The 22276-nt window shown below is 32.5% G+C and overlaps 1 protein-coding gene across 7 annotated transcripts in view; it reads left to right on the top strand.

Annotated features, from left to right (window-relative positions):
* bsk (mitogen-activated protein kinase dJNK) overlaps nucleotides 1-22276 on the top strand; it is a 230256-nt gene that overhangs the window by 182821 nt on the left and 25159 nt on the right. For 5 of the 7 annotated variants that reach the window (XM_088232614.1, XM_088232611.1, XM_088232615.1 and 2 more), the window contains one exon: nucleotides 10417-10488. The gene's annotated coding sequence lies outside the window, so the exon portion shown is untranslated. Of the gene's footprint in view, nucleotides 1-10416; nucleotides 10493-22276 lie in introns of all 7 variants that reach the window. The other 2 variants (XM_088232612.1, XM_088232616.1) reach the window with 1 other exon arrangement.

The raw sequence follows: 22276 nt of genomic DNA, 5'->3' as shown, positions 1-22276 counted from the left end.
TCACATTTTAATTTTTGTGTTCTCACCGGGAATCGAACCCGGAACCTTCCGTGCGTGAGTCAAGCGTCTTAACCACTACACCACGGAGGCCGCCAATTTATATTTCACTTATCGCATCTGTATCCATTTTCTACCTTTTAAAATTGAATTTTGAACTCAAGCTTGAGCACCCGATAACAAACTGTTAGAAAACCGGTTTATCGTGACTTAAATATTATATTATTGCGTTTTTTTTTCTTTCTAAAAAACTCTTAAATATGTTTTTTCCTACTTCTGAAAAAATCTTTTTTTGTTATTTTATGTATTCTTAAGTATCTGGTATAAATATGTTTTATCTCTTTTTATTGATATACTAGTATATTTGCCACTGTTTGTGCACCAGTATATTGCATTTTGTTTTGATAATTTTATCTTGTTAAAGGCGTTAGTCGTTGAATAAACTGTATGTCAGCAGAAAAGAAGTGTAAGAAGTCATAATTTATAAAATAAACGAACCACTATTCAGTCGTAGACTTAGTCGGTAGACTTCCACCCCGTGATTATTTTATCAAATAAGCAAAAGTAGATATTTCTCTTTACGAGGGTCCCCGCTGAATGTCCGTTTACAAACAAAAATTAAAGGAAATTACATTTTATTCGACTTTTCTCAAAGAGAGCATAAAAATGTTCGACATCTGTTGCCCGTATTTATCCCGGAAATTTCAGCCATAAACGTTTCAGACAGAAATATAGAAATTTAGGGGATATTTTGTTTTACTTCCCGGGTATGGGAACTTGAAACTTCGCAGATCAGCAATTCAAGCTTTATTTACGAAGGGATAATTTTATTACAATTCTTTAGCGTCAGTGTTGATCTTTGATGCGGCTCTCTCATGCTATAAAAAATTTCTCTACGTGGTTAATTATTTTCTTGCTATACAACACCGCCTTTATCTAATAATCTAATCACTTTATTCTTGTTTTTCTTTTGTTCTTCAGCCGATGTCGATATATTTCTTTCATTAATTGTTTGCTAACACAAATAATTTTTGTCTTTGTTACAAATTCGACGACGGTTATTTAAATGAAATTATATAAAAAATAAACAATATAAACAAATATATTTTTTTGCTACTGCTAACTAGCTTCTAATAGCATGTGTATTATCAGCACGTTAGTTTTTTAATTTTGTGCAACTACTATGGTGAAGATGTTTAGAAGGATTTGCATGTTAGTGTAATTAGTTTCCTGATAATGGTATGGGTAGGTTTCGAAACCGGTAAGTTGTTATATGCTAATTAATAATTACTATCATTTATTGAAACTTTCGACCACAAACTTAATGCTTTTAATATTTAATAATTATCTGTTAATACTTAAATAATGTTCTTATTAGTACGATAAATCTTCCCTTTTTCTTATCAAGTATACTGAAATTTTTAACTTGCGGTCTCTTTGGTATTGTTGTTAATTACTCAATCATTTTATTGTCTATGTAATATAATTTAAATATGTAAAAAAATATATGTTTAAAATACGAAATTTCTCTTCACTTTATTTAAAAATGAAATATTAAGAAAAAAAAAGTTCAAATTATGTATAGTAGGGGTCTTCTTTCAAGGCGCACGGAAAGAATGCAGTAGTGTGTTGTGACGCTATTTAGTTGAATTTAGATCAAAATTAGCTGGTCGATATTTACGAATATATTATATTCTTGAATATCTAGTCCCCAGATTTTATCGAAACACTGTATTCCATCCGTGCACCTTGAACGTAAACCACGACTATAAGTATATTTGAGGAGATTTTCTGTCTTTTTTTAACTTGCAGAACTGTGACAAAAATTCGTCTGAAAACTTGTCGAATTAGTTTTAATTTGTTTAAATTTTTACGTAATATGGGGAAAAGATTATGTAAAAAAATATCATGTTTAACAAATAGTTGCATATGTTTTTTAAGGTCTACTTGCGAAAAAGTTTTACTTTGTTAATGGAGTCGAATTCAGCGCAATACGTTAACTGTTGGTTGTTGAACTTAGATGAAATGGCGGAGCTCCGTAATTAAAGCGAAGTTAAATTAGTTAGTTAAAATGCTTACTGGAAAATGCACGGCAACTTTATCCCTCTATACTGAACTATACTCAAATACTGTACACTATACATTACCAACCACCATCATCACTAACTTCGTTTCATGTTCGTGCGAGAAAGTGTACCATTATTTGTTATCAAACGTAATGCATTTGTATGAAATTATGTTAGATTATCAACACGTTGCAGAACATATTTATTATTTTTGTTAAAAATGTATTTTTTTCATTCAGCAGTTTAAATTTAAATAATAAATAAAATAATGAGAGATGAGTTTTAAGATCTTGATTTTATATAAAACGAAACACGGTTAATTGTGAAAAATTCAAAATAAAAAACGGTTGATGTTAAAACCGTACCTATATGATTTATCGTCTTTATTATTATTATCATTAATTTATTATTATTTCATTCAAATGCAGTTTCACCAAGAAATTTTCAGTTAAAAAAGTCTATCGGCAAAAGAACATCCGCGCGTCACGGTGCTGTGTAGTCATTACACATGCTAAAAATTAGATATTTTAAATCGGAAAAATATAGTTTTCCATATGCAATTGATTAAATTATTTATAGTTGAAGTCAAAAGTGATAATATTTTTTATCTAATTGCTAAAAACATGAAAAAAACATTAACTCGTGCTCCCAGCGCGGGCGAAGAACCACCCCTGGCGAAAGTCGGCTTGCTACTAACTGGCGTCTGGGAGAAGAACTAGAAACTTAGCTGTTCGCGCATGTGACGCGTGGAATTGTCTCTCTCGTTCCCAGGTATACTTGTATTATCGAGAGTGAGACGTTAATAGTGAATGAGACAAATATGTACATTAGTTTTTCTTTCTATTGTATTGGTGATTTATCTCTGATTTTTGGTAAAATGCTTTTACGGCTCCTAATATGCATTAATTATTTAATAACAAAATGTTGTAACCGATTTGTAAATGTATAACGGAGGAACACCGAAAATCTTAACCCATAATTTATTATGTTTATGGAGATATTAAAGTTATCAGATGCAATGTGTACTAGCTACACATCACCGGGATAATTAAGGGAGAGTTAAATTTATTCGTTTAACCCTAAGCCGGTCGACATAGATAAATTACAAATGAAATAAGTCTGCTTTTAATTTTTAGATCTTTGGTTTTGAAGTTACTCGAAGTTTTTAAGTCGATACGTACGTATATACTTTTATTTGTCTATAAAATCTGATTTCCTTCCGAAAACGGAATCCATTAAAATATTTATAGATATTGGAGTCGTTTTTGAGTTTATGGAGGCTACATGAGAATCGACAGGCACTGGGTCCCCAGTTTCGAGTTTCGAGTGCTCAAAGCCAGAAGCCAGACACAATACGATTATACTTACTCTCTTCACATGAATAATTTATACGCTAACACTAGGTGTAATGTTGTATATTAATCGTAAGTCCCGGCGTGTTGGGCGTCAGACCTCCGTCCTTCCATTAATATTGCAATGCTTCCTAATTCCTACATCTCCCCCCGTACACATGATGATATTACGTTATTCGGTATAAAGCTTTTAGTGATGTTGTTCAAAACGTTACTAAGAAGAAATAAACTACATCTTGATACTCTTAAGACGTCGGAAGACTAAAGAAAGAGGTATTTTAATTATTTACCTTGTTAATATTTTACTTAATTTTCCGTAAGTATTTGTAAATTGGTTCTTATGTTTGCCTACCGTGCGGCGTGCTTGAGTTTGGAATTCGATTCCTGACGAGGTCGTTTTAATTACGTTAGACTGGATTATATTACCTCCATTTAACAAATAATCCGTTGCATTTGGACTACTAATATACGAGCCATACCTCATACCCTACACCCACCATTTGGTGCGAATCGGAGAATGATGCTGAGTTTTACAATTGGATTTTACTTTCGGGTGGGAAATCCATAGTGGATATTGTAACGTTGTAAAATACAAGTCCAACGTACCCCGTTTTGAAAGCATTTTAGTACTGGATTATAATTCTAAGTTGCCTGATTTATGTATGACGGCCGCGGTAGTAACTCATCCATACGATATCCGTGCATTAGAAGTAGATTTCTTTCGATTTGAAAACTCGAGACGAACAGTTCAATTATCGCCCAAGGATTCAAAGAGAGGCGATCGCACATTTCAAAAATGTAGTCCTTCAAGAAAGGGAACGTTCAACGTAACGTAAGCCTATTTGTTTTTAATTTATTACCGAAATTCTTGTAGAGAGAGATATCAAATTCTAATGAGATTGTATTTTATACAGGTTCATTTTTCTCTACCTTTTTACCCTTTTCTACCTTTTTCTATCTTTTTCCATTTTTTCACCTTATTCTATTTTATTTACTCCATCTTTTATCTACTTTGTCCGATGATAAAGATTTTACAATGTAGTATATTTACTCCATGATTCGAATGGATCACTTATTACTACGAAGTTTATTCGTAAATACCTGGAAAAGTCGATGTCAGCATTTTAAAGTTTTCTTCGAGATAATGAGACACAAATTTACAAATGCAAGGAAGCCGACGATCATTTACTGAATTAAAATGTCGACAAATAATCTTCTGGGAAATCATCAACTGAGGCAACCACGAATAAAAATACACCAACCGAAGACATCTTAAATCGAGCTCCATCTGCGGATTGTATTTTGTAAAATCAACATTATTTCATATCATCTCGAGAAGAAAACAATCAAGAATCTATTTCACTTGTCATTATTATTGTTACAAATATTTATTTCTTAGATAAATTTATTGTCAACCACTCATTCATGTTAGCTAGTCAATTAAAAAGTAAAAGTTAAAAACTTTGAATTATGTATCCTTACCTCTGTTCTGTATAAATACATTTAACTTTTTAATAAAGATACCAGTCTCGAAGATGTCGCGAAAGCGATGAAACCGGTCACTGGATATTCCAAATTTGTGGATTAAAGTATCACTCGTATTTTATTTATGTAATAAAAAGTTTTTGATTTCATTCATAAAGTTAAATTTATACAACATAATCTTATTTTTTGGAGAAATCTCATGTTCTTGCCGATTGAGCGAAACTGGTGAAAGGGTAAGTGTTTGTTGGTACTTTATTTGGTTATCTCCATTATTCTTTTTGATCTTAGAATTTTTTTAACTAATTGATTTTTGATAATCTATCTCTATAATGTCGCCCACCTGGGACCAAATAATTTATTTCAACCTACACTGAACGTTTACTATTACAATAAGCGGAGGCGATACGGTTGGTTGGGCCATACACTGCGTATGCCTACTTTACAAGGCATCAGATTCTCGACGTCCTGGACGTCGACTGCTGAGCGTTCATCGGCAGTTTATGTAAGAACCTCGGGACGAGAACCTGACTTGAGAAGACGCACATGAGCTGGCAGCTTATAGAGATGCATGGAGGCTCTTCGTGGATACCATATGCTCTAACTAGGGAGCGGACATGGAATGATGATGATGAGTTTTCTTTGTCTAACATTTCCAAAATAGTTGTATTACGTATATGGGTGAAGGTAACAGGATACTAACTCGAAACCTCGGTTTGTTAACTGTCGGTTTAGTCACAGACTGATGGCAAATGTCCATACATTCCACGGGGTAGCCTGGTAGTTACTAGTTACAGGTAATCGGGCGTTGTTAGACGTGGAAGCGAGTGCAGCCATAGAGAACTGCTGAAACGCCGCAGTACTCGCGCTAATGCAGTCCCTTCAACTCTTATGTCCGCCCTATTCCGATACTGTTTTCACTCACCTATCGGTAGAGATAATAATAATTTAAGTTATCTAAAACATATTTAATTTACAACAATAAAAAAAAATAGGCTAGATAAACTTGAATCACTTAAGTTAATTTTCAAAATAAAAAAAAACGAACTACTTCCAAGTGGCATCTTGAAGGGGTATTAAAAGCGAGTAATACTTTCTCAACCATCGGACAAGAAGTGGAGTGATTTCAGGCCACCTAATCTGAGACTGACTGGAACACAAAACAACTTAATTCAAAAGGGTTCAAAGGATTCTATGAGTTTCCAGAAAGTCTCGGGGAAGCTGGGAACGTCTTTACTTTAAGAAAATAATGCTTCATATTTATTTGATGTAGATAAGTATTTAAAATGTTTGTTTTTTTTGTTTAATGTATCACACTACTTCATAAAACTATTTTTTTAACAACTAAATAAAGAAAGCGATATATTTGAACTTTGTCAACTATCGCTTCCTTATATAGCACGCGGTGGGTATAGCGAATAACAACCACCAACCCTTGCCGCGATATCGGAATAAGACACTAGAGGCAACCCTATATTGCATGAATCTCTAGCCATTTGGCTGCAGACTGTTTTACCGTGTGCCATTAAAGACAGGTGACTTTATTGTTTTTTTGATGTATAGCCACGTGCGATATTATCGTCACTTGCATATATTTTGCAAATGGCTTCCTCAAATGCTTTCAGCGAATCGTTCATGTTTACTACTTACCTACAGAAAAATACTCTTTTTTGCTGCATTCCCTAAGTTACTCTAAAAAATACTAGATTTTTTTATATATTTCTTTATTTTATATTACTCCTGATTTCAACCGGGTTACCTACTTACTACTCATTCATGTTTATGTTCATGTTTGTCATTCATGTTCATGTTTACTACTTACCTACAGAAAAATACTCTTTTTTGCTGCATTCCCTAAGTTACTCTAAAAAATACTAGATTTTTTAATATATTTCTTTATTTTATATTACTCCTGATTTCAATCGGGTTACCTACTTACAATACGTAATATTATTTAGGGACATTTTTTATTTACAAATATAAAAGAAAATTACCTAATAAATGAGAAGAAAAACCCACATGAGGATACCCTAAGCTTTCCAAATTATTCTTCGATGAATTGCTGAAAAGTTTTTTTTAATCAATGTATTTTTAGCTTCAAATAGTCTCTTCAAAGGAAACTTTGAAAATGTTGCTTCAGTCGTAATTAATTCCTTATTATATGAAACTTTCTACGTTTTGATATTTTCGTATTTTGTCTGAAAATTACGATCTTTTCCACTTTCATTTAATTCCGTCTATTGAACCTTTGTAAACTTATTTTGATAATGTTTACTTTAATTAAGTTCCTAGAAAATTAATGCCGCAAACCAATTAAACCTCCATCACTCGGAACCTTAAGCTCTAACAATGTGATTAACTTCTATCGACCGACCAATAATGTTAGGGTGGTTTTAATAAAACCGCACTAAGGTGAAAGCAATAGGATATTTTATTTTAATAAGTAGTATTTATTTAAAACATAGTATTTATTTGTCAGCCTCGTGGTGTAATGGTCAGGGCATTAGCCTACTATGCAAGAGGTCTAGGGTTCGATTCCCGACATGTTTGATATGAAATATTTATTTAAAAGGAGGTTTTCACCTGAATGGTACCTGAAGCGTAAGACTGATCATCTTATCTTCATGTAACAAAAATGATCAATATACGCTGCGATCGGTGTACGAATACAGTGCCCTATGCACCATTAGGTGCGGAAAGGGGATGGTGATTTATTTAAAAACAAATTTTATGGTATATTTTTATTTTTATTTCATTCCCTATTCCTGAAACGCTGGTCGTAAGGTGTATTAGCACTCCAAGCTTATTTTATTATTTTGTTTTTTTTTTTTTTTTTTGATTTTCTTACTTTTTATTGAATATTTAATTTGGCTTTGTTTTTATTATTAAGTTCCTACCATATATTTAAAAAAAAATTTAGACAAAATGTTTTTTTTTTAATGTTGTATGTTCTATATTACGTAAATAAATATGTCTACAAATAAGATACGAAAATAAATAATTTATCATTATTATTAAGGGATTAGTTGCATAGAAAAAGTTAAGTTCATGTTTTACATATATATACACGGTTTTCTCCGCCATACTGCGAAACTTTAGATGAACATTTTTTATGATGTACTTCAGTAAAATATCCTAATATTTTTTTCGAAAAATTGTTTTTTTTATTAAAAAAATGAAAATAAGAGATTTAAAACGTATTTGACCAACTAAACTATACGCACCGGATGCGGACTAGGGAAGCGATTGGGTAGGGGCTTGTTGTTAGGATGCTAGTCCGCGATGTAAAGGAATTTCTCCATTTTCAAATTATAATACAATAAAAAACATCGCTGAAAAAGCACGAGTTTTTGAAATTTTTTGATTTATTTAAAAGAATACCACGAGGAATGTTGCTCTAAAGTTTGGTGGTCTGGCCCTGTAACACCGTATATAAAGAAATATGTGTCTTCCGATGATTTACCCTGATATTTAAATTTTGAAGACATTTTCTTTTAGTCGTAAATAACCATGTTAGAAAAATTGGAAACCTGTTGGTTAATCTGTAAGCCATTATAAAAAATACAGGGAAGTAATATTAACATAGAAATTTTCCAACTGCTAAGCTTGCTAGTCGAATGTTGTATTGCCGGGCCTAAATAATGCGTAGCGCCACTGGCGTATTCAAACCAACTGGTGGACAAACATTAATTGAATTTTACGCAAACCGCCCTCGTCTTGTGTGTTTGGTGAATAGTAAACATCCTGGAAACTGACACAAATGAAAAGCGGAGCCCAGACCACCCTTACGCCTCCCTCCTCCCCGCTCTAATGTTCGTGGCTAACTTCAGACTCATAAACGAAAATCAATTCAATCTTCCACAACGTAAAAAGTGTAAAAATCACTATCAATGGAAGTTAAGCTATTTTATATCAACATTTATCAAAATTTTGTAGTTATTAAACCTTCTCAACAATATTTTGAGTATATTTTCTTCTTGAAAAATATTCACCTCTGTTTCAGTATAAACTTCTGTCTTCTATTATGCTATCGCACATAGATTAAGAAAATAATATTTTAAAGTAAGAATTAAAGTAAAAGTTCGAGTTTGAGAAAAAACTAGTATTGTTACATCGCATTCTTTATTGATGCCATTACCTCGTAAATTAATATCAACTTAAGGTTGTTCTATTTGAGGGGCTTAAATGCAAAACCGCCACTGTGCGCAATCACTTTTTATGGGAAGATCAACAAAACCGGTAGCCAAATGCCTATTTGTTTTGTGCACATTCATTCAACTTAAAATAAATAGTCTTTTCGCTACCTGTTATACCACGTACAAGTTGCACATTGAACTTCAAAGAAATAGTCATTTTGCTGCTGGTTAAGTTGGTCTTCCCAAAAACAGTGATAATGCACAGTGGCGGTTTTGGATTTAACCCCCTCATTTATGATATCGATTTGTGGAACACTAAAGTTCTACGGCTGTGCAAATTAATATTACTTTGTGGATTAAAAATTAAATTATAAGAAATGAAAAAAATAAAGTATTTTTATTTTATTAATTTATCTTATCATACATACATAAAATTATTACATTAATATAAAGTTACTTTGACTGTTTTTTTATTTATTAAAAAATAAATATGCAAAATACGTGTATAATATTTCATTTACATTGTCGCATTTGGTACGTTTCTACTTATCTAATGCTCATGTGTGGAGATATAAATTATTTTATTTTTATTGTTTTTTTTAAAGAACTTACAGCGGTGTAATATAATGAATGAATGCATAAAAAATAACCGTAAAATTGGTCGCCATTTGCAGGTTCCCTAAATAGGTAGATACAAAAAAACATTTTAACATGAAGGTATCTTCTAACTTTAGATAAATCAACAGATGGAAAAATAAAATGAAAGAAAAAATGGATTTTTATTAATGTGGATGTTATGCAGCGTTAAATGTAATCACTCCGTTTAAGTATGTATCAATATAATTCTGAATTCATTTAATAAAATTATTATTATTTAACTTATTTGTTTTTTACTCCTATATAGGTGTGTACACAAAACCCAGGGCTGGTATTCTGAACGCAATTGCGCGCGAAGAGATCGGTCTGTTAAGCTAGGGTTTCCTAGGACAGCGGTGCCCGTATCTTAACGGCCGTAGTGAACGGTGATGCGGTGGACAGCCGTCGTAACAGTGACTAGAAAATGATTTTCTAGGAAAACGGTGTTAAATGGTGTTGATAACACCGATTTCCTAGGAAACCACTCTCTAGTCCCCGTTACAACTGCTGTATACCGCATCACCGTTCACTACGGCCGTTAAGATACGGGCACCGCTGTCCTAGGAAACCCTAGCTTTAGCGTGTATTTAGTACAAAAATACGCGTTAAAAATGCGTTTTCTACGCGCGCTTTTGCGTTCAGTATACGACCCCTGGTTATATGTGAGCGTATATTTATACATTTATACTTATCTATATGATATTATGTTATCACAAAACTAATTTAAGTATTTTTCTATTTTTCCAGGCGCGTTGATCACTACAGCAGTGAGGAAACTCGCCGAGACCATATATACAAAATGATGAGTGCATCTTTATGGTTCGTAAGTCAAAATTTTGTTTTATAAAATGGATCATTTTCATTTAATATTAATATGTTTTGTTACATACCAATAAATCACAGAGTAATAATTTACTAGAGAAGCCCTTTAGCTCTATTGCATAGTGTATAGTACTTTTTTTTAACAACACTATTTGTTTCAATGTATGAACACTCACGGGCCAGAGGCCCGAGGTTCAAACCCCACTCTACCCTAATTGGATTTCTATTTTCTAATAATGAGTAATTTACAACTCGTTTAAAATTGAGATATGAACTATAAAATTTGATGTAAACCTATTTTTTATCTAATTGATCAACTCACTTTTGGAATGTTTGCTTCTGGCAGCCCTGGGCTTGTATTATGAACGCCTTTAAAACGCTCTATAATTGCGTTCAGAATAGCAGCCCTGTTGATAGAAAGATCTGTGCTTTCCGAAACTATACTGAAGTCCTCAAAAATAAATTCAAGTTATCTCAAAACAAAGTTTTTAATTAAATAAATTTAATTATGTTTTTCGACGAAGTTAATGCCTATTCAATAAAATAATATAGTTGTATAGCTATATTTTTTTATGTTTTCTTTCTATTTATTTTGCTAGATACTCCTTTCAAAATAAACTGGAATTTGGTTTACTTATATCAGTTTTGTTAGATTTCCACTCCGGTTCTCTGAATTTCCGTTTACAGAATTCTCATCTCAGTCCTTTTCTGTATTTATTTTCCACAAAAATAATAATTGTATCTTCTTCCATATCTTATCTCTTCGTATTTATCTGATCATCGCCGGAAAAATATTTATTATTGTGCGAAATATCACGTACCCCGGACAAGATTATTGGATGAAGAATTTTTTTCATTCTGCATTCATTTCTTTGGAATTATCCTTTGATACGAGTATTATCATTGCTTGTGGACTGATTATTTTTCCTTTTTTTAATTAATATAACTTAATTAAGCGAAAACTAAACTTTTTCCTTTACAATCAAACCGCGAAAATAACAAAACATAGAAACTCTAAAAGCTTTCATTGTTTCCCTCACTGCGGTATTGTCAATTTTCGATCAGTCAAATACACATGGTCAGTACAATCACCTCATTCTAATTTCCCAGCATGACCGTGAAGGAATACAGTGTTAGTTCCAAATCGAGAACGCGGCCGCACGCTCCAGATCCCGCTTCGAAAAGTAAAAAGAACGTAGTAATACAAACAAAACACACAACGACACAAAACCGAAATACATATAGGAAACATTCGAAGAATAAGAAACTTCAGCCCTAGGGAAATTGGATACAAAAAATGTTTTCTGACTTCTTCTTCTTCTTCTTCTTCAGCCTTATTCTCTTTACTGCTGGATAAATGCCTCTTCCAAATGTTTCTATTCCTTCCTATCACCCGCTTTCATCATCCACATTTTACTGGCTATCGAGGCAATGTGATCGACCCATCTTTTCTTCTTCACTTCTTTTGTTTGCTCATGGTCTTCACTAAATTATTCTGAGTGTCCACCTGCCATCATTTTGCCTCGCCAAGTGTCCTGCTCACTGCCATTATAATTTTGCTGCACGATCCATGATATCCACGACTCGGCGGCCTCCGTGGTGTAGTGGTCAAGACGCTCGACTCACGCACGGAAGGTTCCGGGTTCGATTCCCGGTGAGAACACAAAAAATTAAAATGTGATTTTTCTCAAGCCTGGGTGCTCTGTGATGTAATTCACCACTGTAATTAGGCCTCCTGGCCTGTTGTGGTGCAAAAAAAAAAAAAAATGTAAAAAAAAATGACTCCAGTTCGATGCCTTATTTCTTTATTTCTTATTCTGTCTCTTAGACATACACCGAGCATCTGTCTTTCCATGGATCATTGCGTGCATTTTAGTTTCTGGCTACTTTTCTGTGTTACATACATATTTTCTAGTCCGTATGTCGTCACCTGCAATATACATGATTAATAGACTTGTCGTTTTAAGCATACGGGGACTTGTTTATTTTTTAAAATATATTTTAGCTTGCCGAAAGCAGCCCAACTTAGCCCTATTCGTCTTGGCAACTCCGCTGTCCGGTTATCTTTACCAAGTTCGACTTTGTGTCCTTGATATATGTATTCATCAACCGCTTCGATTTTATTATTGTTAATGAGTTTTCTTACGCGCGGTAAAAATTAGAGCATTAAATTATACGGCTAAGTTTCTTGTACGAAAAAAATATTTTAATAAAAATGAACTACTTTGAACGACATCACTAGTTCATATGAATCAATTAATGCTAATAGAGTTGTGGAAGATTTCCGGTTTACTTACCGTCAACGGAGTAATTTCAGAAATACAAAACTTGAAAAAATCATAGCGCTGGTAATATGATACATAAAAATTAAATAAAATAAAAAATTGAGTTGGTTCAATAGTATTTCAACAAATATAAGTTAAAACACTGATCTTCTTCATTCGCGTAATACAACATGCGCTCAAACAACGGAAGAAAAACAATTCGCATTCCAGATCACATACGAAGATCGAATTATCAAGACACTACTGGCAAAGTCCTAACACAGATCCTTACATGATTCCTATCGATTTCAGGCTAAATTATATTTCGTCATAACACTGATAAATATACATATGTTAACAAAAAATCTTTATGATATTATTGTCAATAAAAAATCATTATTACACGTTACAACTTCGGCCAATTTTAAAGTTTAAATTTGGAATGTTAATCGATGTGATGCAATGGCCAATTGCTACATTCCGCGGGCGGACGACACGAGGTCCGCGTGGCGAGGGACGAGTCGTTCATCCGTGCGACATTGTGAGTGTGCAGCGTCCGGCAGCGGACAAGGTCGCGCGGTTTGTTTAGTCTAGCTCTTGTCCGTCTGACGTATTCGTCTGTCGTTCGTAGAGTCGCCGAACTTGTCGGTCCGCACCCCCCACAGTGAGCACACCCATGAGCCATGATAGACGTCCTTTCGACGAAAAAGTCAATCATCTCTAGACTCTAAAAAACATTTTAATATTAACATATTAAAACATGGATGGATAATTTTTTTACAGAAGGAAATACAGAATCTAGGCCATAAAGCTAAAATAAAAACAATAGTTTTATTTACACGCTATTTTTATGCTTGTGTGAAGTCATCATTAATTGCTGTTATTAAAATAACTTGATATTGGTATTATCAATGGTTTACTTTCAATATAGACTTATTTTGCCTTTAAATTACTGCTTTCAGTGGAGTCAAAAATTTCAAAAGCTAATTCGCCCGTAGTGCGTTTTAAAACTTTAGCCACTACGGGCGAATTGCTTTTGAAATTTTTGATCACTGAAAGCAGTAATTTAAAGGCAAAATAAGTCCATATTGAAAGTAAATATTGATAATACCAATATCAAGTTATTTTTATAACAGCAATTAATGATGACTTCATACAAACATAAAAATAGCGTGTAAATAAAACGATTGTTTTTATTTTAGTTTTATAAACGCTAGCGATGTGCTTATCATTAACAAATATTGACTGTTAATGTAGTATTAAACGGCTCACTGAAAACATGACATGGTGTATTTTCAGCAAGCTTATCATAATTTGGTTTATAGTTATTCGAAAACATGCTGTCAAATAGTCATCTGTCAAACGGGAGCGATGTTTTGTTTTGATTGCCTTCATTGTAGAATTCTAACAAATTGTAGATTCGCAGAGGAAAGTGGATCTAAAAAAGCGGCGTGCGACTAGAAATGGACACGGGGTCGACGCTTTGCCCAATATGTTGTACACTTTATTTATTGTAACCAATCATGGATATTTTTGCCCTTATCCAAACATGGAGACTAGTCCTATGTGTAAAATTGAACCAGAACCCCAGACGGATATTTTCGACCCGATAGCTACTTTCGGCTAGAAGTCCTCAAAAAAATATCAAGTGGAAATAGTTCGTTTGCGTCCCATGCTTGGGGTCCTCGATTTATGATAGGTCGATATGTAATTTGTATTCTTGTAATATTTGTTAATCCCGGGGGTGCTATTCTGAATTTTCTTTACCCCCTAGAGAGTGGTTAATTTGTGAATTATAATTTTTTGCATGCGAGTACACTTAGCTTCATATGTAGCCACATTGATGATAAATATTTTTTTTAACCATGTGAGTTGAACTTTTTAAACAACTCAAGTGGTTGAAAAAGTGTTGTTAATTAATCCAAGTAAGTTGGTATCCTGACCATCTTCTAATAGTTTGTGCAAAATTGTTTTTTCATAAAATAAACACGGAAAAGTTCGTTCTATTCGTAACCTTTTTCATCTTCGTTCATTATTAACTGGTTGCCAAATAATGACTAAGCCGAAAAGTTTACCCTCGTAATTACTGAAAAAGTTTCATGTATTTAAACATGCCTGCCTGCATATATAATGGGGAAAAAGTTCGGAAAGAAGGAAAATGTTTTCACTAGGCAATTTATTCACCCATTATTTAGCCATTTTATGTGGACAATTTGAAAGTGGTTTGAATTATCCGATCTGTTCTCTTTGACGTACTACAAACCCTTAATGTTACTGGAAATTAGGGAGAGTTATTCCGTGGACCACTCGCCACAGTATTATATTTTTTGAAAACATGGCATCGCTTAAATCGACAGCTAAGCGGTGAACTGAATATAATGTTCAGAAAAAATATAATCTTATTTTAATTTGTAATTAATATTTTTATTTTATTTTATTGAAAATCGGCCCTTAGTGCCTTTTACATATCAGTTACAACTACAGTTAAACATACATACACGTAAGTATAATTATAAGTAATACAGAGCATTTAAAACAATATTTTAAATTTACAAATTAAGAAAGTCTAAAAAAGAGAAACTATATAAAAAAAAATTACCAGTTATAGAATTATAGATAAAAAATGATAATTTGGTATTCGTAATACTTTGAACCAGTATTAAAACATTATGACTCCGCGTATTTCTATGAATATTTAATGAAATATTTTCGTTCCTGTGATTTACCCAAATACGGGTCCATTTTGCAACTAGTACATAACTCGATGATTTTAAATGGGTACAAAAAGATGTAGTGGATTGAGGTTCAACAGAACCATAAGTTGATCCATCGTATCTAGAGTGTAAGATTTCTTATCCTAAGTCCCCAATATTACCACTGGACCTCAATCCGATTGACGCGTATAGAACACCTGTCGAATTGTATTATTATTTAACTCTTAAAAAGCTGTGGTGAAAAAAAACATTTGCGCGCGGTGATGTAACATTGATGTATATTGTAAGTTCAGACATTTGAAAAGAAAAACACAGAGACGTATTGTTTAATAATTCCTTTTCCATAATTTATAAAAATAAAATTTAGCCCTGTTATAGCAAAATAAATTAAAAATCATAAATACGCCGGTCATCTTACATGCGTGCACCCCGCTCACTGCCAATAACCGACTGAATCTCTTTCACACAAACACCGGCCACAGATCAGCGTCTTTGTCTTTCTTATTTTGAGTTCTATCTTAAATAAAGTATGCAGAATAGTGTAGAATCATAGCCACACAATAATAAAAAAAAAACAAATGATCGATAATGCCCCGTGGTAACATTACGCAACATTTAGTGCCTAGGTATTTTTTAACTTTAATAACAAGTCAGTAGAAAATAGACGCTAGATTCCAATATTTATTTATGTTCAAAAAATATTTCCTTGTGCCTTTGCAAAACAAATATAAATGGCTGTTAACGCTTTTTTTCGTACGCTTATTGCATTTAAAACGAAAAATCTATGATTTGTATCTAAAAGGGACAATGTTAAATTTATTTTTTATCTTACCAGCATTTTGTAGAGGGTCGATGTCAACTTAAGACATATATATTGAACTATTTTAAATACAAATACAATAAGACGCAGTGCAGGTAGAAGGCGCATCTCTTGGTTAAAGGACTTGTGTGACTGACGACATACATATTCATGTCGTAATGGTTTTTTATTAATATTCGTTTCAAACACGTCAAACACCTTATTGTAACGCCACAAAATGGCTGAAAAATTACTCTTCTGTTTTATTGCGATTTAAGAAATTGGCTTTTTTAGATCCAAGCCACAGAATTTTTTAATCTATTTCAATTCATTAAGCCCCAAGCAAGAGATTTGACTTAAAGCGCGTTATATGCAATAGAGAAATATCACATTTTTATACAATTTTAAATTAATAAGGGTCTATGAAATACTGGCGTGTAAAAAGAAAAAATGTTTGTACTTATTAGTAGCATAAAAAATATTTTTAAATGTAAAATTTAAATTCCCGCGAAAACGGTTAATTGCATCGGCCACGCCCCTAATACGTCACGATGTGATTAAATTTTGAACTTTGTTTGTGACCGTTTAAATTAAAGAAGAACATCGTCTTGAAACTTGACATCACAATTGTCAAGGCCGAACATGTCACGTTTTCGTAAAGACATATATTTTTTACAATTTGATTTTAAAAGTTACGTATGAAAACATTTGTTCACAATATCCATATTGATTTTGAAAGTTTTTTTTTTCTAAATCCATTTGACATAATTTTATTGGTATTCATAGTATGCGATATTTCCCTATTTATGTATTGTGCAAATATTTATATAATTATTTCCCGGCTTCATGTATTAAATTTTCAACACTAATGTTGATGTCGCCTCAAGATAGTGTAAGTATATTTTTATGAGGGGGCTGTAGAATATTGCTGGGAATAATTGGCGTGTGATGTTACCCCCGTGTCTGCCTCCTTCGCGATAAATATTATTATAATCTGGTTTCCTCCCCCGCCCCTCCCTCGCCGTGATGCCCCGCTTCTCGTGTCAAGTCGGTCACAGCGAGACGTTTTCCTTTCATATTTCAGGGAAAACTGCCAAGATAATACGCCGTTTAATCATCCTAAGTGTCTCCTTTTTGTGTCTCATGTTTGTGACATATTTTTGCTGGATAACACCGATGTTATGTTTTCTATTGAATATCCATTTTCTCACTTCCATTCTGATACGAAAGCATTTGACAACTTAAGTTTTGACACACGTTTCTCATTCCACTTACGTTCTACGAATCTTTGCCGTAATGCGTCAAATTCTATCTATAATATGTATTTTTTTCGTTTTCAAAACTCTTTGGTTTGCTGAATGTATTTTTCTGGGCTGTTATGCCGTGTGTTGTTCGTCTTCCTTACTGACATCATTAGTGTCTAAAAGTCCGTGGAAAACTAAGAACTTTAATCCTTGATTTATTTCTATGTAAATTACAAAAATAATCGATCGAAGAGTGGAGCAGGTCAAATAGATGTTTTTATTTGTAGTGTTACTTTTAGGATAAATGTGTTTTTTTTTTTAAATCTTTAAATGTTTCCCTCGGCACGGGACACAAAAAATAAAAAAAATGTAAAATATTTTTTTTTTAAATTAAAAATTAAAACAAATCTGTTCTTAACCTCTTTTTTATATATTTTTATTATGTACCTTTTTAAGAACCTTTGATTATTTAAATAAACCCAAAAATTTAATGCATATAATAAAGTTATTAAAAAGAAATAAATAATCACAAAGTTAGTTCTTTAAATATAAAGTTTTATCATCATCCCCTTTTCACACCTAATGGTGTATAGGGCACTGGATTGGTACATCAATCGCAGCGTATCTTACACATTTTTTTGTTACATTGTAAAGAGGTAAGTTAGTTATAGGTTGAAATGAATTATTTGGTCCCAGTTGGGCGTCATTATAAAGGTAGGTTATCACAAACCAATAAGCAAATTTTTAAGATATAGAAGAATAATGAAGATAACCAAATAAAGTACCTACATAGAACTTACCCTTCACCAGTTTCACTCAATCGGCAAGAACACGAGAATTCTCCAAAATAATAAGATTATGTTTTGTAAATTTAATTTTTTGAACGGCATTAAAAACGTTATATATAAAATACCTTAATGTAAAATGGAACAAATATGACTTAAAGATCTGGATTCTATGAAATAAACAACTCGTTAGTGAAATACAAATTTTAATAAAAGAAGCAATTCTCTACAAATGTAACAAGATTAGTTAATATAAAAAAATCTGAATTCTGCCTAGCTGATATGAATAAATGGTTGACAATAAATTTATCTAAGAAGTAAATATTCGTAACAATAATAATGACAACTGAAATAGATTCTTGATTGTTTTCTTCTCGCCGTAATATGAAATAATGTTGATTTTACAAAATAAAATCCGCAGATGGAATTCGATATGCGATGTCTTCGGTTGATATATTTTAACTCATGGTTGGCTCAGTTAATGATTTCCCAGAAGATTGTTTGTCGACATCTTAATTCATTATATATATATTTTTTTAAAGAAGGTGTCTATCTATTCCTTCCATGCTAATCCAAGACCTCAAACCTACTTTAAACGGTATCAGTGATTTAATGTTTTGTAATTCTTTAGGTAGAAGATTGAAAGATCTTGGACCAACATGTAAGGAGTGCCTCTGTGCGTACTTAGTTCAGCATCCTGGAACTGACAGTACAGTATTGGATCTACTGCTAATCCGATTTAAATTATTACTAAATAATTCCCTATTTAAGTAAACATATTTCAGGCACTGAAATAAATATAATTTTCTAAAATTAAGGAGTCCACTCTCTGCGATCACTAAAACCAGCCGATGACAGATAATAAGCTATGTAACGCGTTCTCCATCTCTTTTGTAATATACATATATATGTCAATCAAATATTCTTACTTAAAAACACGTTCAAATGATCGGCTCTATAGTTTTTGGCCTTTTCATCTCTCAAACATATTAAATTTCAACACAATATGACAAGTTCCTGTCAGTTATGAAAAAACATACCTAAAAGTAATTTAAAGATCAAAGAAAATGTGTGTATGTACCTACATCTATTTGTAGTTATCATTATCATTTCCTTTTAACAGCTAATGGTTCATAGAGCACTGCATCGGTACACTAACCTTGATCATTTTTGTGACATAATTAATAATGAATAATAATTAGATAATTCTTACGCTTTAAGTTTCAGTCCAGGGACTAAGAAATATTATATTTGTAAAAACACCTTTTTAAAATATTTTTTAAAAATATTTATAAAAAAACTATGTCGGGAATTAAACCCGAGACCTTTTGCATGTCAGGCCAACGCGCTGATAATTAGACCACGAGGCGGATATGTAGTTAAAGGTAACATATTTGCGTGAAGCCTAAAAATATGTACTGGTTTTTTCAACTTTCTGTCTGTATTATGTAGGAATTTACAGTGCGTTCGAATGTTAACCCTTTATAGCATCATGTGACGGTTCTGTTACGAACCATTTCAGTGCTTACGAAATCCAAAATAAACACGAAATTTCATTTTCAATCAATGTTACAGCATAGGTACGCACCATTATTAATTAATATATATAGTTACATGCATGTTTTTTTTCTATTACAGTTTACTTTTATATATTCAGTTAATTTTATAACTGTAACTTTCCAACAATTAAACTAGCTCTTGTGCTTACACTGTTATAGTTAATGAAGTTATATTATTTCGAATATACACGAGAGAAAAAACATATAAGAAATAAATAGAAAAACCGAAAAAAATAATACTGGAATTTCAAAAAGAATGCTGTTTTTTCTCGTGTTCAAAAAATTCATTAAATTTACCTGGAATTTATTTAGTGATGCAATGCAATGAAAATACATTTTCTAAAAAGCAGTTGATAACGTGACTATGTTGGTTGCTAGAAAGTTCATTTGAAATATTGAAAAAAATCAAAAAATATTTTTACGTGTTATTTAGTACATACTTTGCGCTTTGTTAAAATATGCAAAACAATTGTTTAAAAATATTTCATATTTCTTTGACAATTAAGAATACTTTGAGGCATTGTAACAATAATAATAATAATATTTTGCTATAAAGACATAGCGCCATTTTTGTGAAAAATCACCTCAAGGGTGCTTTACGATTGGATACTTAAACTTACATTTTAACTAAACGAATATAATATGTGTTATTATTATTATCGATAACGTATATAGCGCCATTTTCGTAATATAATACCTTAAGTAAAAAAAAATATTTGCTTGTAAAATTTTAATTACTCGGTTAAAATGTTTATAAATTCCCTTAAATTGAATTATTTTTTACATTGCGAAAATAATTATGCTTTACGCTAAATAACATGTATTTTTTAATATTTTTTTCATGGATAAGATTTTTGTAATAATTTTATGAAAATGGCGCTATACAGCGTGTTTGGTAAACCCTGTCACATCCGAAACCACAATGATCAGTATGAGCAAGATGACATATTGTTTTTTTTTTAATTTTAGGGGCGTTTTAAAAAAACCATTTAAATAACCAAATTGTTGCTTACTTCTACAGAGCGCAAAACTACCACAGAGCTATCCCCTCGGCACTCCTGTTTTCTCCCCTGCAGATATAAGCAACCATTTGATTTTTCAAAGGGCGGCCACTTAAACCAACCAAATGACAGGTGATAAGCGCTGTAAATGCCTAGACTTCCATATACCCGGCTCAAAAATATTTTCCCTCTCTGTTGCCACAAATTTAGATCTAAATAACTTCCCGGGGAAAAAATTCAGCCTGTCTACAAACATTTGGACATGCCCAAAACATTGAAGAATAATATTTCTTAATTTTTTTGTTCTATAAATTCAACTATTTTCTATGTAATGTACCTACTTAGTTTTTCCATAAAAAGGGGTTTTCTTTTTAAAATAATACAACATATTAATTTAAAAAATGAAATTACGGTATACATGCAACATTTATGTGAGAAAGAGATGCAAGGGAGACAATTATCTAAACAATGAAATGCCTTATGTTCAAATATCATTAGGAATTCGTAAAAAAAAACTTTAGCTCAATTATTCACCAATATTTATCTTATCCCCTTCATAAAATAACCATCATTAGAGGTAATACACATGCCGACGTTTTTTTCTCCAATCTTCGTGGCAATTTTCATAGGCCGATTTCGGAATAGCTTTCAGTTCCCTCTGCTAATCTTATTTTACCACCTCAATTGAGTAAAAATGCTTATCGCAAAATGGCAATTTGAGTTTAGGGAACAGGGAAAAGTCACACGGAGCCGAATCAGGTGAATACGGTTCATGGATAATGACTTTTACGTTGTTTTTGGCCAAATAATCGCATACAAGAAGTGGATATGTGAGATGGCTAATTATCGTGATGCAAAAACTAAGAGTTGTCTTTCAATAAATCTGTACTTTTTTACTAATATTCTCCCTCAAACGCTTGATACACCTAAATAGTATTCCTTATTGATCGTCTGGCCTGTTGAAAGGAACTCCGTGTGCACAATACTGAGATAATCAAAGAAAACAGTCAACGTCCTTGATGTTTGCGCGACTTTGGCTTGGTTTATTTGGTTTTGACTCAGTTGGCAAGGGCCACTGAATATTGTCGACTTGTTGCCACCCTTAACGATGCACTGAACGGCGGTATCGTTCATAGAAAGCATCTCTTCAGCGGCGGATTTGCGTTGATCTTTTTGAAGAAAAAGCAAAACTAAGCAAAATTCGTCGAACACACCGAAGACTGACTCGTTTACACAGCTGCCACAAACAAACTACATGACACGTGACATATTGCGCTAAAAATTGACACGTATGTCCATGACACTCCTAACAACCTTAAAGGAGAAAAAAATACAATATCTCGAGCCCGTTAGTAACATGTCTATTTAATTTCTTTGACACTGTCTTAAACTAATAATAAATCTAAATTTATTTCAACA

The sequence above is a fragment of the Micrasema longulum genome, unplaced genomic scaffold (assembly GCF_059751315.1).
Source record: "Micrasema longulum isolate JH-2025_06_02 unplaced genomic scaffold, ASM5975131v1 h1tg001000l, whole genome shotgun sequence".
Lineage (NCBI taxonomy): Eukaryota > Metazoa > Arthropoda > Insecta > Trichoptera > Brachycentridae > Micrasema > Micrasema longulum.
The sequence above is the reverse complement of the archived record's forward strand: the minus strand, read 5'-3'. Positions and strand labels throughout refer to the sequence as shown.